General features: G+C 37.3%; 1 long non-coding RNA gene across 3 annotated transcripts in view; it reads left to right on the top strand.

Annotated features, from left to right (window-relative positions):
* LOC140637900 (uncharacterized) overlaps positions 1-12,229 on the top strand; it is a 381,100-nt gene that overhangs the window by 354,618 nt on the left and 14,253 nt on the right. Inside the window, exon 6 of one of the 3 annotated variants that reach the window (XR_012034990.1) lies at positions 4,940-5,280. The exons of 1 other annotated variant lie outside the window; for it this stretch is intronic. This is a non-coding gene — a long non-coding RNA (uncharacterized lncRNA). Of the gene's footprint in view, positions 1-4,936; positions 5,281-12,229 lie in introns of those variants that run through there. One more of the 3 variants, XR_012034985.1, reaches the window with a different exon arrangement.

The raw sequence follows: 12,229 nt of genomic DNA, 5'->3' as shown, positions 1-12,229 counted from the left end.
CTTAGTCGTCTTTACTTCTTGCATGCACAGAGTCTCATGGTCAGCTATGGATAGAGAGTAGAGCCTTTTCAAGTCTTTTTGTGGTATATGCACCACTCTGCACATGCAGTTAGCCTTCTAGATCCCCAGAAATGTGTTAGATCTTTTAAAAACCCCTTTGGAGATCTAATTATCCTTATTTTCCTTTAATTTTTTGTGCCATTTAATTACTCCAACTGGCAATAATACCCTCAATAGCTATGATATTAAGCCACTGCCTCTGACCTTTTTTGGCAAATGTGCTTCCTTGTCCAGTGAGCTCTGAATCAGTTGAAATAATGACGAAACATTAGAATGGGATTTTTCCAGGAAGTTCCAAGATAGGTCAGATAATGACAATTCTCTGGGGATAGATTTTTAGGGGAATTCCAAACCCATTCTACTCATTCCTGTGTCTTCTAGACTACTTTTTCACAGTTACTATCATTCCAAAGTGGTGATGGAAGAAATGGGATGGGAGAAGGGCAACTTAAAATGCCACAAAGTTTAATATTCTCACTCAACTAATTCAACTATTTGAATAAACTCTCTTGAATAACCAATCCTTTGGTTAATTTCAGGAGCCCTTAAAACGATGACTTGACAATTATTTACCCGTGTTCTCAATGCTTTTATGGAAGAGTGGATTTTTGAAGGTCTTTACTTTGCCAATATTGCTTTCTAATAAACTGAATAACTTCTTTAAATCATAAATATTTACATGTACTACAGTACTGATTTTTAAGTACATTATAAATTACTTAAAAACAGAAATATAAAACAAATGTAATGAAAAGTAAATATAAATAAAAGTTCTAATGAGATATGAGCTGTTTTTTGGAGACTTTTGTAAAATTTTACTGCTGATGTGATTGAGGGTGCAAAATGATTTATCAGGGCTTATAAGTTCTATTGATCATGTTATCAGTATATTTTAAAAGGTTTTAATTTAAGTTTTAGAAGAAGTATATGTTTAAACATTCAAACATCAGAGGGTTATTCAGAAATGCTCTTTTTTTAAAGCAAGGGCTTTAATAATACCCCATAGATTATTTGGTGTTCACAGAGTAGATCAGGAATCAGCAAACTACAGTGTGTTGGCCAAATCTAGCCTGCTGAGGGCCCCGTCTAGCCAAACCCATTTGTTTAAGCTGCTTTAATACTACAAAGACAAAGTTGAGTAGTTGTATAGAGACTGTATACCCCAGAAAGCCTAAAATATTTAATATCCCTTCACATAAAAAGTTGTCTGGTTTTGAAGTTGTTTTCACTGGACATTAGCAGTTCTTGGGATGTATTCAAATTACTAACCATATTTTGAATAAGTATAGATTTCTAGGTTCTATCTTAAGTATCCCAACGTCAATGAGTTACTTGTTCTCTGATTTTCAGTTGAGTTTGGTAGATGGGGAACACTGCTGGGAGACTATTAGGTGCAGGAAGAAAAGTGAGGTCAAGGTGTTTATTTCCTTGTTTCTTCTTTCCTGGCTTCTCTCATTTAAATGGCTCTCTTGATCTATCCTTGTACATCAGTGGCTTCATAATCAACTCCTCCATACCTTCAGGTTGTAGAGGGAATATTTGAGCACTTACCTTTGGGGGAAGGGTGGATTTAATAATCCTTTATAGTCTCCTTAATCCGTATCCACTCTATGGTAGTAATTCCTTTAATTTGCCTTCCCTTTCAAGCTGGGAATCTCATACTGCAAATTTTTGTACTTTTCTTTTTTAATTTTTTTAATTTTAATTTTATTTTTTAAAAATATTTTATTTATTCATGAGAGAGACACACAGAGAGAGAGAGAAAGAGAGAGAGAGAGAGAGGCAGAAACATAGGCAGAGGGAGAAGCAGGCTCCATGCAGGGACCTGACATGGGACTCCATCCTGGGACTCCAGGATCATGTACTGAGCCGAAGGCAGAGGCTTAACTGCTGAGCCACACGGCATCCCAACTCTTCTTTTTTTAGATAAAAATTTCAGCCCATCTTTTCTCCATATTGAACTCCTGTCTTCAAAAATATTCTCTCTCTCTCTGTTGGTTTCATGTTATTTTAAATTTAAAAATCCTACCTTCTATTTCCTTAATCAAGTTGTTAATAAAATTATAAACTATTTAGGGCTAAGAATAGTATCTGTGGACAGTTATTAGAATGCCCCTTCCTGATTGAATCCATTTATAACATTTTTTGGTGATATTCAACCAGTTACTAATCTATTTTAAACATCTTTAGTCCTAATGCCTTCATTTTGTCCATTATTTGACGTCCATGCCCTCTGATTCCTCCAAAGTCTCATATTCATAGAAAGTACATGATTTCAATGATTATACATATCTGTTCTCTCTCCAGTCTCAAATCTTCAGTTTCTTACAGGAGACAGAAATTCAGATATATGTAGCAAATGGCAGTTTAATGAAGTATTTTAGTTTATTCAAACTTGGCTTTCCTTTAAGAAATCCTATAGGAAGCCTTTGTTCTATGTCTGTTGATGTTCTCGTGACACTTGGCTCCTTACACTTGATCACACCTCTTGACATTGAGGTTCATCGGTGTTTTAACAACAGACATTTCTTGAATTTCTCCATTTGGCCAGACTACATCACACTGAGTACCCTAAGCTAGAGAATTAAGATCAGTGTGAGGTACCTGATGAAACAGGTCCATTTGACATGACATCATGCTACATAGTATTTAAATTATACAACACATGAATATCTCCTGTTTGGGAAATTCTCTAATCTTTATTGGTGATGAGCATAAACAAAGGTTTCTCAAAATTTCTCCATATATAATTTGCTCATAATTTCTTTTATGCAATTGCTTATCAGAAATCTGTTATTAAATCTTCTCCAGAAAGCACAGCACAAGTGATCAGAAATAAATTGCTGTTGTATTATGTGTATATGAAGGTATTGTTCTTTGTTTAATTATTTTTGGTTTCTGAATACAATATTTTCATGAATCAAATCAGCTTTAGGACTAATATCTCTTGGGCCACCTGGTTGGCTCAGTCTATTAAGCCTCTGCCTTCAACAAAGGTTATGATCCCAGAGTCCTATGGTCGAGCCCCATGTCAGGCTCTCTGCTCAGTGGGGAGCCTGCCTCTCCCTCTCTGTCTGCGTTCCGCTCTCCTTGCTTGTGCTGCTCTCTCTCTCTCTCTCTGTCAAATAAATAAATAAAGTCTTAAAAAAAAAGGACTAATATCTCTTTATCTGAAAGAACCTGACAGCAGGAAGCAGAGAAAAAATACATAGATTCTATGGAAGAAAGGACCAAGAAACATATGCAGGCTCACTGCTTGTATTTTCTTAAAGAATTGAGGCATGTTGGTAAGCTAGTAGCAAGAGAGCATTAGAGGACCACAACTGAAGAGAAGAGCATCATTAGTTCCGGCTAGTGATTCCTCTACCCTTACTTGTTGGTGCCAAAATGTAATTGTATAAAAAATGATGACATAGTGGATTATGAAAGATTTGTAAATCTTTTCCCTTAGATAATAGATAATAGATAATAATAATAATAATAATAATAATAATAAACATTTAATAAATGCTTACTGTAGGTGACCAAAAGCTTGGAAATATAGACAAATATGCATAATAAATAGTTAATGATATTATAATGTATGATTTGTTCAGTAGGCTTTCTGGTATATTCAGCATATTGCCCTTCATCATGCTGTTCATCATCCTCAGATAAGCTTTGTAGAACTTACATCTTGTACAGTTAAAAGGCACATAGTTTGGAATCTTTTGAACAGTTCTGCAAGGCACCTCTAATCCCTTGGATGCTTGGCAAGTTGGCCAGTTTGTATCAGCGACACCACTGGCTATAACTGTTTCATTCATATTATTGGAAATGAGTGCTAGTCCACAAAAGAGTTTGCCAACAGACTGACTATACCTTGAATATTTTAAAAAATATTTTATTTATTTATTTATTTATTTATTTATTTATTTATTTATGAGAGACACAGAAAGAGAGGCAGAGACATAGGCAGAGGGAGAAGCAGGCTCCCTGTGGGGAGCCTGATGCAGGACTCCATCCCAGGACCCTGGGATCACGACCTGAGCCAAAGGCAGACACTCAACTACTGAGCCATACACGTGCCTCTACACCTTGAATTTTTAAACCAGTTTTCTAACTGCTCTGAGGAATGGCAACTCTTTTAGGGTGGTACATATGAAAAGATTCTATTGTTCATTATTAGGATCAGCCCTTCATCTACTCAGCAGTATCAGCTCAACACATTCATCTTTCATCAATCTTTTAAAAAATATATAAAATTTTGGTATTTATGTTTCCAGCTTTTATGGATACCCTGCTTATATTGAGGAATCTTCTTTTTTCATGCAATCCTCCTAGTAAATCTACAAGTTGGCTTCTATTATTACTTATATTTTATAGAGGAAGAAGTAGAGGTAGAGGGAGATTAAGTAACTTGTCCAAAATCACAGAACTGGTAAATGAAAAATTATGGGTTTTAGGTTTAGGGAGGGAGAACAAATTAAGGGAGAAAAATTGATGAAGAAATACTATGTTAGCTAGTAGAACACAAATATTTTGCTGTATGTTTATATAATTGATTAACTGTTAATATAACCTGCTCTCTGGTTTGCATATTGGATATCAGATTTTTAAGAAACACCAAAATAGTTTCCAGTGAGCTTTTCTGATAACCGTACTTCACCATGAAAGTGCTAGGTGGCCTTTGATAAATTTTTAGCATCTCTGTGCCTTCAAAAATGGAGAGGATTTTAGCTATCTACCTACCAGGTGAGTTGCTATTTGGAAATTCGAATACAAATTGTTTTTTGACTTCCTTGGAAGAAAGTCATTCTATAAAAACAAATTTGGGCTATTATAATGACAAGTGTGTGAGTGTACATTAATTTCCCCCTTATGTTGTTATTGCCAGCAGATGGAGGTCGAAATTGAATTGCTGCTGACTGTTGTCCCTTGTTATGGCCTGTGGAGATATGACAATTGAGGAAGAACTTAGAGGAATGCCAAGTAGCAGAGCATGAAGCAGTGGGTGTGACCCACTGCCTTGGACATTTTATGGCTGATAGCATTTGGCAAGAAAAAACTGCAGCCTCTATTGTAGTCTTGCAAATAGATCTCAACATTAACTATGCCCTCACCCTCACCCGTATTTGATTTACCCTATAATGTACTCATTTGCTAAAATCCACTCTTCTAATTGTCAGCTAACTCACTAGTCCTCTCACAAAAATACCTAAATAACTAAATAAATCATACTTGAAGACATTTCTTTGTTTCATTGCAAATTTGGGCACAGAAAGTCGAGGCCATGCATCTGAAACTTCTTGTCCATTCTACTTTGATTTCTTCTGGGCTTGTTCTTTTTGTTTGTTTGTTTGTTTGTCCAGAGATTATTACCTAGGGAATCCTTGGATGACCTTCCAGGGGTGCCTGACCCAGGGGAATTAGAAGCACAGTATCTGTGCATGCTATCACGTCCCTTTTTTGTTTTTTTCTGTTAGGAGAGTCTGTGGCTTTCACAAGATTCTCAAAGGGGCTTAGGACTTCAAAAAGCTTGTGAATCCCTGCTTTGGATCTTTGGTTTATGGGGCAGTGAAACTTTGTATGTTTGCTTTAACGATTGAGACACAGCATTTTATGTGAATGAGAACAAGGGAGTGGTGGAGAAAAACAGCTTGGAGGGCATTATTACCTTTCCCAATCTTCATTTCTTGTCATGAATTATTAATCATGAGGTAACACTTCATCTGATGCTTTGAAAACTCTCCCCCTGGTAAGAACAGCCTAATTGAATTGGAGGAAGTGGAGCAGGAAAAACTAAACGTGGACGTTGATGGTTTCACCAAAAGCAATTATACACCCTACAGCCTTCTCCACCTGTTTGAAAACCCAAGGCCCACTAATTCTCATGCCACAAGGGAATGGATGGGAAAGTAGAGGAAAAATTAAAATTGTGGAGCTTCAAACGTTATCTTCCTTGAGACTACTTCATTTTGGCTAAGGGGCGTATGGGGGGATAAAGGAGGATAAGTGGTGTGGGCAGGGGTCTGATGTATGGGAGATGAGAGCACAAACCAGTTCAGCCTCTCTGGAGGGCATTTGGGCAAGGGAACGAAAACTTTAACACAGGCATGCTTCTACCCAGTAATTCCAGTTTCAGCAATGCATGTATCTAAAATTTTAAAATAATTCATATACATAATAGAATATGGAGGAGTCATTAGAAATCATGATGAAATGATTTCATTTTTATATGAAACTATGTTTTTGATATTTTGTGGAAAAAAGTCAATAAGCCAATAAGTATGTGTACATAGTATAATGTAATACACATTGATGAGAAATGTAATACTATGATACTGAGGAATATGTTCCTTAAGGCATATTTTTATATAATATAAACATGGATAAAGTCTGGTAGGATATGTACTAAATGATAAAAATGGTCCCCATTGGGTGCTGTGATTGCAGTTAATTTATTTTTGCTTATCTTCATTTTCATTTCATTTTCTGTAATAAGCATGGTTTTGTTTTTTTGTTTTGTTTTTTTGTTTTGTTTTTTTTTGTTTGCTGTTAAATGTAAGATACAAATTTAGACAATATCTTCTTTTGAAAATACAGACTCCAGGTTGAAAATAGGTGATTGTATTAGCAAAGGACCAACTCTTGCCAACTTTCAAAGATTGGGTCCCAGCCCTCAGAAACTGAAGCAGATAGTGATGAAGAATGCCGTTCCTCCTTCCAAACCAGGAGAGGCCAGCCCTGGGCTTTTTCTGTGGATCTGAACCACTCCTTTCTGTCCACAGCCAGGTCACACCAAGACAGTCTCAGCTATGTTAAATAGCATGTGGAAAGGCTTTTAAAGACATTTGGATTAAAAAAAAAAGTCATCTCTGTCCCTACCAGAACTTCCAACTTCATGCTGCTTACGTGCTGACTTCCCTTAGGTGCCTGTGCTTACTCTGATCATAGCATCTTCCAAACAAGGCTGGAATTATCTGTCTGTCTGCCTTACAGGATGCACACACTCTGTGTCTTGGTTTCCGCTGTACCCGCAGTGCCTAGCACAACACTCCATCAGTAAGTGCTGAGTGAATACATGATAAAAGGAATAGATGAATGAAGGGCAGCAAGGAACTACCAACTTCACTCTGTTGGATTCCCCAAAAGCAAATGCAATGAAATCCAAGTCTGGGGAATGAATATTTTCCAAAGGTAACAGAATAGAATAGGCGTTTCCAAGGGATAAGAAACCAAGATGCAAAATACCACTTGTGGGGATGTGGAAGGAGGGAAGGGGTGCTGCAAAAACCAAGCTGAAATGAAAAGGCAAAGATGGGTTGTTGCAGTTATATTCCATGATTGTAAATAACATTACTGGAGGCATGGGGGAACAAAGGTTGTTTAGTTTGCAGAGAAGTGGATTCTTGAATGGGTGAAAATTAAATCTGCGGGATGATTTGACGTGGAGACAGCACACAGGACGATTTTAGCCACATAAACAAGAATGGCCGTGTGCAATGATTTCTATTCAACCCCCCTGGCTTCCTGGCCTAAGCTGATTATTATTAAGCATTTATGTGGCATTTCATATGTACAAGTGCTTTACAATCATTTATTATTTATTCCTCACAACGTGAGAAAGCCACAAATCAAGGGCAGGGATAAAGTTAATACAATTTTATTAAACAAGAGGGGTGTGCCTAGCAGCAGGCTCAGCTACAACCAGGGAGTGTGACCTCACAGGAGAGAAGAAACATGACAATTACTTTTTCTCTTTTTGTGTTGCAATTTACACTTTTAATCAGTATTAAGTCAGGTGACCCTGCACACCTAGGAGAACTCCCGGGAGCCTGGAAACCTGGTGTGCCAACTCAGGGGAAAGCCTGCCTCTGAATCTGTCGTTTCTATCACCAGTTTCCTCCCTCCCCCCCTCCCTGCTGGCTCCATTTTATTTCTTAGAGTTCGTGTTTTCCTTTTCTCTTTCTTCCATCATGCCTCTCCTTTGGTTTGTTCCCATTTCGTTCTCTCTCATCTCTGTCTTCTTCTCCCCTTCCTCTCCTCTCCCTCTCTGACTCTCCTTTCTCTTCGCTGCTTCCTTCCCTGCTTGCTGTCTCTCCTTCTCTCTCCTCCCACAGACACGCACGGACACTCCACACAGAGAAAGCAGCAGAATCTAATTGTAGGAGGTGCAGAAGGTCATTTCCTCTCGAAGACAGCACTCCTTCACTGCCTTCTTCTGAGACCTGACACATGGAAAATTTTAACTCGATTTGTACAGGGAGAATAATGCCAGTGTTAATCCAAGTTGCTTGGAAGGTCATTTAAAAACCATTCCAGGTTGTTTTACTCCCACTGCTAGTGTTCTTCAGGCACTTCTCATAAATGCTAATGAATAATTCACCTTGGTAGTATAGACAAACACAGGCTGGTGGTGTTATTTGGAAATCATTCAAATTGACTAATTAGTCATTTCCTTTAGATTTTATTTAACAAAGGAAAAAAGGATTTTGAGATATTTGGTAAACCATACGTTACTAAAATCTTAATAACTCATATTAATTTGAGGAAGGGCTGATCACATTCAGGGAAAGAGCCTGAATGGTTGCAACTTTTAAAAATTATATATAAATTTATTACATTCTAGGCGGAATCTTATTAGACAGTGAATGAAAATATCTTAGCTAGAGGTCTCACTGGTCTAATTTTGAGGAATAGATAAGAATCATTTGTTATTAATGCATGTATTGAAACAAAGAGTAAGAGATGAATACTCTCCCTAAAATCCCTTTAAATACTATTATTCATCCATGACCACCTACTATGTGTAGGATACAGTGTTCTACATGCAAGTGATATAAGAGGCAACTGACACAAAAGGTCCTTGCTTTCATGGAATTTAGATTCTAGTGGCAGTATTTTATATAGATAAAGATAATTGTTAGATGATTAGATAGACAGATAGGTAAAAATGGATGGATGTCACATAATGACAAGGGCTAGGCAGAAAATAGAAAGTGATTGAGTGTGTTTTGGTGTATGTTGGATGCTATTTTTGGAGGGGTGAGGAAAAGCCTTTAGGGAAGGTGACAATACAGCAGAGACCAAATATTGAGAAGGAATCATTGTGTTAAGATCTGAGCATTTCAAGGAGGTAGATAAGCAAGGTCTAAGGGCCCTGAGGTGGGAACAAGCTCAGTGTGTTGAAATCTCATGTGTTTGTAGCCTAGTGAAAAACGAAAAGAGTGGTAGGAGTAAAGCACTAAGTCTGACCAGGGACTTAGTGCTTTACTCCATTGTTTCTTCCTTTTGCTTATTGGACTTTTCCTAGTTAATAAAGGGAAGTTTCATCCCAGTGACTAAATCATTGCAATTCTCCATTACCGGTAAGAACAGGATGAGTTTGTTCAGTTGTGACCAATGCATCTCCCCTTTGCACACATTTACTTTTAAACCTGTAACCATTCCCTACGCAGGCCAGTAGCTGTAAGTCTTCAGTGTACCAATAAAGAGAAACCTCAGAGAACAAAGATGGGCCTTTCTTGTTTTTTTTTTTTCAATTCAGTGAAAGGCATAACATAATTAAGATAATATGTAATAAAGCACATTCTTGGATCTTATCCTCCGGATCATATCAGGATCCTCTTAGTTAAATGGAAGATTTCTGCATTCTACTTGCCCCCTTTCCAACCTAGACCAAATCCAGAAAAGAGGAGATAGATGCCTAACCTGACCAGCTACCATCTTTGGAGCTGCAGGCACTCTGTCAAAACTTTCCTCCATGCTGTACTCCTTCACCAGGAAGTGAAGGTCTTCCCTGCTTAAATTGGATCCCTAATTTGCTAGTCCAATGGTCACCAGCCAGTGGCCTGAGTTATAACACATAGACTTAGTGAGAGATGTGGCTCAGAAGACATTTTGGAGTCAGATAGGGATGGATCTTGAAAATAATGTTGGATGATGTTGTCAACCTAAAGGGGTAAAATAAGGCAAGTTCAAAATCGTCAAAAATATGAGCTTATTCAGAAAGAGAGGAATTGCAATTCATGGCATGCAAACTGTAGCAAGCTACGGATGAATCTGTTAAGGGTTCGGGGTACATTTATGGGCAGGGAGTATTAAGAGGGGAGAGTTTAGTTAGAGTCTGTTAAAAAAAAAAAATTGCGACCGGCTTTGAAAATTCCCCAAGCAGACAGAACCAGTCCAGTCATACAAAGCTCAATTCAGCTTATTTTGTGAGACCAGCCCAAACTGCATCATTTCTTATTCGTGCCTCTAACAGCCGTAAGCAGAAATTTCCCGGGTTGATATGAACTCCTTGACCATCTTCCTATTATTTAAGAAAATTCTAATACTATCAGTTTTCTATAATCCAACATTTATGAGAAATCAGTCTCTCAGTTCTTAAATTTTGTTTTCCTGAGAGCACACATGTGAGATGATGTTACATTTTATATCCTCTGGTTCCATTTTAGACTGAAATTGTTTCACATTTCCTCCTTTTGGTCAGGATCCTTTGCAGAAAGCATGGCTGATCAATTATGGTATTCAGATATTGTTCATTAATTTTTGTCAAAGGTATAGTTTTTTTATAGGTGGATTGTGTTGTATATTCTATGAAGCTGAGGAGGACCATCAGGTGTCTTTTTCCATGAAGCAGAGGAAGGCCATCCTTGGGAGTCTTGTACCAGAAGGGAAGGAAATAATATGGAGTTTCAGTGACCTCATTTGGGCCACAAATGAAAATGAAAATTCTGTTATGTCTCTATAAGGTGGACCATTTAGTTTCCATGGTCATTTGGGTTTCAGGAAAAATCTCGGAAAGGAAAATAATTTTATTTGTACATACATTTGGAAAGAAGGCATTTGTGTACTAATACAAAACAGTAGAAATTTAATTAAAATGATTAAAATGAGGACCAAAAGCCCAATGATAGCTATTGATTGAAATACACCTCTCAACCAGTTTCCCCAATTGCCTATGTTAAGTAGATAGAAAATGTCCCAAGTTCTGGGATCTTGGCCAACTTCTGTTAGCAGCTTGTTATTGTCCTTCATTATTTTTAGTTCTTATGTTATTTTCCCTGACTTATTGACATAAAGAGCTTATTCCTTTCCAAGTAAGCTATAGGTTTCCCCCTGCAGAGCAGGGAGGAGTTTCAGGGCTCTGTGGTTTTGTAGGATTGTTTTTGCAAGGCTATCTATTTGGATTTGTTGATATCCAAAAGCTCTGACAGAAGTATTGAAAGTGGTAGACATGACTAGAAAGATTGTGAATTGCTTTTTCAAGGTCTGATACTCCAAACCAAGGGAAAAAAATCTCTGGTGAAAGCATGTCCCAAACCCTTTCTATCTACTATAGGGTTATATGGAGGTTATATGTAGCCACTCAAAATTTATAGCATTCCCAATTCTAACAGGTCCTTTTAAGTTGATAGGATAAAGACCCCAGATTAGGTATTTAAGCAGTAGAAGGAAGAGTTTTTCTAATTTTGGTTTTAGGGATAAGGACAATGATACCACAATATTCCTTCTAATTAAGGGGAAATATAGAATATATGTATTTTCTACTTGAAATGCTTAGTGTCTTCTAGGGGAAAACACAATTTGCTCAGATTATTTTCTCTGGAATGAAAGAGGGGATGTCATAATTGGAAATATAATCTTTTATACAGAGCACATGATAATCTGTTGCATTAGCATTGTGGAGATGGTTGTGTGAGCACCTAAAATTTCTGAGTAGAAATACTTGTAAATCTCACTTATATAAGCGAGCCGATCTAGTGTCAGTAAGATTTTGGTGGAAGTATGGAAAATCTCTGGAGAAAAAGCAAGTGAAGCTTTTCCATCATTCACAATATTTTTGGTCAATTCCTAATGAAGTACCATTGAGTGGGAGCACATAAGCTTTTCATTTCCTGGTGTTATGGTTTTCATTGCTCCACTGTAGAGATACATTAGTGGGTAAAATGATATAGTCTGAATTTCAATGGGAAGTGAATTCATGTTCATCTGGGTCATATAAAATTAATATAGTTACAAATATTGAGTGGGAGATATGCTAGAGTTTTGACATTCCTATCATTGATTTTGAGACATAAAGAAAAATTTGGCGTAAGGTTCCAGACCTAAGTGAGAGATATCCATTTATGAGTAAGAGATACCCAACGGAAAGCCATAATTTTGGTACCAGTCTTCCAGAAGG

Source organism: Canis lupus, chromosome 8, assembly GCF_048164855.1.
Source record: "Canis lupus baileyi chromosome 8, mCanLup2.hap1, whole genome shotgun sequence".
NCBI classification, from domain to species: domain Eukaryota; kingdom Metazoa; phylum Chordata; class Mammalia; order Carnivora; family Canidae; genus Canis; species Canis lupus.
The sequence above is the reverse complement of the archived record's forward strand: the minus strand, read 5'-3'. Positions and strand labels throughout refer to the sequence as shown.